Here is a 4,853-nt window from a genome sequence, read left to right as displayed (position 1 = left end):
ATTTATGCCAGACTAAGCAAAATCTGAAATATTGTCTCACTAGCTTGCATTTCAGAGAGATGTGTCTAATATCCATACTATCTGCTAATAACATATTAGCTGAGTTTGAGTTGTGAGGGTCCAGACACGAGACAACTAATCCCATGTGTGTTACATGTATGTGTGTGTGCATTCATAACCACCACAGACCTTAACTCCAGGTATTTAGCTCAGAGGGGAAGAATGGCCTTATTGCAGGAGTAGGTTTGAAAGTTTTAGGAGGAGAAAAGAAGCTTTGAGTTTAATGGGAATTTTTTTCTGTGCGAGTGTTGTGTAATCTAGTTTTTGAGATGGTTTTTACTGCTTTTCTTGTCTTCAGCTGTTTTCAGAAGAAAAAAACCAACCAAACAAAAAAACCCAAAACAACAAACCATCGGCTAATGAGGGAAAATGTTGATTTGACATTTTGTATATAAATAGCTGGAGTAGAATCATGGGTGAAGGTTTGGTTTTACTTAAACAAAAGCTTATGGCATTTTGAAGCAACTAAAGGAGAGTTTGAAATAGGAAGACGAGCATTGTTAGAAACAGCAGCCTCTCACTGTCCTCGGTGGCACGGTTAAGTCAGCAAGAGCAGGATGGGGCCCAAAGAGCAGGGGAAAACTGCCTTTATTTCTGGGAGATGAGGAGTGAGAAAGGGCTTGTAATTACAACTTTCTAGGAAACAAAAGTTACTGACTTCAACATCTGTAAATTTGTAACCCTTCTCCTTCCTCCTCCTCATCATTCCCACTGGCCGGGGTGTTATTGAAAACTTTGAGTGACAACTTTTACTTCTGGAATGTGGAAAGAGGCTCAACCTCATAGTGAATGTTTGATTTCTGAGCTGAGTAAATGGACCCACGCTGCTCGCGACAGAAGGGAGGATGCCAGTAGAATGGGTGTGAGGATTTATTTAGCACTCGGGTCCTGTTTTGTGGGCATCTTTTATAAGGCATTTGTATGAAATTAAGATGATAATTCCCCGCTTGGCTTTGATACTCTCTGTCGTGGTTAAAATCACATCAACCCTTCAGTCATGTGAGAAGAGCACACCCTGGGTTCCCATTTCCAAAGTCTCTGATTTTTGTGGATGCGGAAAACATGAAGGCAAGATATTTGTGTTAACACTTTAAAGGAGAGGCTTTCAATTTTTTTTAATCAGGACTTTATTTCCTTTCAGATGTTTTCCCTACAATTTGAGGAGAAATGTTAGAAAAGGTCCTCGCACCGGTAGAAGGACAGGGAAGAATTTATCTATAGTAGATTATTTGTTTTTATAATGAACTAAATATGTGCATTGCTGTGTTGGTTTTTTATTTTCTTTCTTTTTTTTTTTTTTTTTTCTCACGCTTTTGGGCTGTGCTTTCCGTGGAATGTCTTGCTGAAATCCAAGGTACAATATCGTGCAGAGATTTCTCCATCTGAGATTTACTGTTTAGCATGGAAGGTTCCGATTTTGTTATTTTTAAGAACCTCTCAGCTGTCAAAAGCAAACAAAACGGGAATAATGTTTTGACAGCGGTATAGCGTTAAAGAAAATACTCGAATCTGAATAAAAATTGCTTATGCTGTGGGAAAAGAAGGGTAACAGAAGAAACACCTTTTGTTTACATACACACATGTTTATAATCCCAAATTTCCATTTCGCCGATCGGGTCTGGGCTGGGACTTGTAGTCACCATAAATGAGGGATTTTTCTTCCAGATTTTGCTGCCTTTAAAACGAAGAGAGGAGGGGAGCGCACCTCCGGCAGCGCTGCCGCCCGAGCCCTGCCCGTCGCGGCGAGCGGGCACCGCGGGGCCGAAGAGGAGATGCAGGGGGGAGCCGGGCGCGCCCCCCTTTCACTCCTAGCCGCAGAGAGAGCGAGGGAGAGAGAATTGCCCCCAACCAGGTTTGCGAGGGTCGGGGGGGGGGGGGGGGGGGGGGGGGGCCGGGACCGGGCCGGGCAGGGAAAGGGGTGCGGCGGGGTCACAGGCTGGACCCGCTCTCCCGGTAGGTTTCGCCCATCCCTCCGGCGGCTCCCCAGGCTTCCCGGGGGAGTAAGGGTCTCCTGGTGGCGCCTTTGCGGAGGCCGGTCCGGAGCCACTAGCCCCGCTATACCCCTGATACGTGTGCTGGGAAGAAATCCCATGGAGCCCGGAAAACGCCCGAATCTTTTTCCCAGGCGCGACTGCGTCGCCGCGGTGTGCGGAGTGGCAAGAGAGGGCTCCACTGCGTGGGAGGGTGTCTGTGCCCCACAAATCTCCCCTACCACGTCCCTGGATTCAGCTGACAGGAAATTGGGCCGGATTTTTAACTCTCCTGACAGCATTTGGGGAAAAATCAACGCCGCTGGCGCTGCGCGGAAGCGAGCCAGCTCCAGGTTGGGCAGCCCAGCCGCTAAGGGATGAACAGGACCGGGCGAGATGAGGGGAGGGTGGGGGCAAGGGTTGCAGGCAGATTTTAATATTAATAGTTTTGGTGGCGAGAAAGAGACAGACAGAAGGGAGGTTGTTCCTCTGGGCAGAGTCTCTGCGACAGTGATGATGGATGACCCCGCACGGCTAAACAACTCCTCCCCTTCATCCCCACACGGTGTCAAACCTACTTTACTTGCAGCTTTAGGAATAATAATAAAAAAAAAAAAAAAAAAAAAAAACAAAACACAAAAAACCCCCACCCTCGCCCCATTCCTTTCATGGATTTATGGATCATTATGAATCAATTACTGCTCTCAATATTTTAGAATTTGCTTACATAAAAAGGAGGGTTGCGGCCGGAGGAAAAAAAAATTAATCTTTGCCGTCGTAAGAAACACAGAATCTTCCTGTATAGTCCTGTGACTAAAAAAAATCGCTGCTACTACTTTGGGTTAAATCATTTTTCTAAGAGTCGCGCTACTGGGGACGGGGTGAATATTGTGGCTGCGCATCTCCAAGAACGACTTTCAAACTGGGGGGTTACGCTATGCGCGTAGAATACGTATGGTACATGCAACCTCATTGCTTAATTTTTACAGAGAAAGAAAGTGAAAAAACAGATCAAAAAAAGCCAGAGGCAAACCCCATAAGACTTCCCCCTCCCCCCAATACTTAGTATGGTGCCGTGAAAGGGCGCGAGGCCGGGCCCCGGCTGCGTGCCCACGGTGCAGGACAGCGGAGCGGAGCCCGGCTCAGTGGCTCCGTGCTATGGGAAGGAGGCTTCAACAGGGACAGAAAGTGTGTGAAGTTGGATTTCTCTCTCTTTCTCCGCATTCTCCCATTTGCAGCAGTGCTTGACGATCTCAAGGTGTTTCTATGGCTACCTTGTGTATGTGGGAGGGTCATATGTGGGGGTGCCCAAGAGAAAAGGCAGCTCTTGGGTGATCATTTATCAATGTCACCCACATAATGATTCTCTCTGCAGCCTTCTATTGATGAGGATAATTACATTAGCTCAGAGTGACTGATCAATGAAAAACCACCAAACAAAAACTTCTTTACTCTTCTGTAATACCAAAAACCGATACTGAAATAAGACAGAAAGGGATTTCCCTTTCCTTCTCTTTAGCAATGATTTTTGTAACGAACAAGGAAGAGTAAGGAAGTTTTATCTGATCAGTTTCCTGTTCAGAAGAGGCTACCATTTTGTGAAAATGTTCCCTTAAAACTCTTGGCATCATTCCTTGCCTAGTAAAAGCAAATCGTTATTTAAGATATTGACTATTGTTTCTCCCTTGGACCCCAAACCCTTTGCTTTTACACTTGTGTTTTGTGACTGGGGGATGAAGAGGGAGAGAAGAGCGCGATAGTTTGGAGCTGCGAAGAGGGAAAGGGAAAGCAGATAACTTTTCTTGCGCAGTTGGAACTGTCTCTGTTTGTCAGGTTTTCTTTGTTTTTATCACTTCATAAAGTGGCTCTATTAAAGATGGAATGTGGCCTCCCTGAGATGCTGCTCTGTCGGTGAAAGCTTGCAATTAAATTACGGGTTCGTTCTTTCCAGAGTTAAAAATCAATGTCTTCTCAATTAAAGGGAATTTTAATGCCTTTATTGGGAGTTGTTAAGGACGCCATAAATTTTACTATAATGCCTCTAAGCTCCGAAGCCTTGCCAGTGGACAGGTTGATATTCTTGTTGTTTTTGGAGGAAGAGGTTGTTGCTGGTTTTGTTCTCTCTCTAAAGGACCTTCTTCAGAAAACTCAATCATTTTGAATAACTGCAGGACAAACGGATGCAAAGGGGCGGGAGGGCGCAGGCTCTTCTGCCCTCCCCTCTCCATTTCGTACTGCGATCAGCTCCTCTCGCTGTGTCAGGGAACTCTGCCTTACCGCGCACCCGCCGGGCTCAAGGGCGGGTTTTCATCTGGTTTTACGGAGGAACGGAGAAACGCTTCAGTTTAGGAGCACTTCTTTCGCCATGCTCGCTCCCCCTCTCGGAGAGGCTGGGGGTGCTGAGCCGAGGACGCGGCGGGGCGGCGGCCGGGGGTCCCTGGGGAGGACAGCGAGCCGCCCGCCCGCCCGTCCGGCACCTACCCTTTAAGCAGACCTGGCGCTAGTCGGGTCCTGGTGAAGACCTTACATCTCTGTAAGCATACAGAGATGACTACAAGTTAGCCCTGGGACGCAAATGAATGGAAACCGGAATAGGGTTGGCAGAGCCGCTTTTTTTTTTTTTTCTTGCCAAAATACTGTGTCTTCACAGGCTACTGCCAAGTAAAATCCCCATCAGGAGGCTGATCCTAACCACATTTACACGGGATTAATTCCTCGAGCCGCAGGAGAAATCGTCCCCGGGCCGTGAGATCAGAAATAGGCCCCTATCGCCTTGTTTTGTCCGAAACATGTTTAAAATTCATTCAATTAGTTCCATGAAGA

This window comes from Pipra filicauda, unplaced genomic scaffold (assembly GCF_003945595.2).
Source record: "Pipra filicauda isolate LSUMZ 115617 unplaced genomic scaffold, ASM394559v2 scaffold134_size1991817_pilon, whole genome shotgun sequence".
Taxonomy (NCBI): Eukaryota; Metazoa; Chordata; class Aves; order Passeriformes; family Pipridae; genus Pipra; species Pipra filicauda.
Note: the sequence above shows the minus strand (reverse complement) of the source record.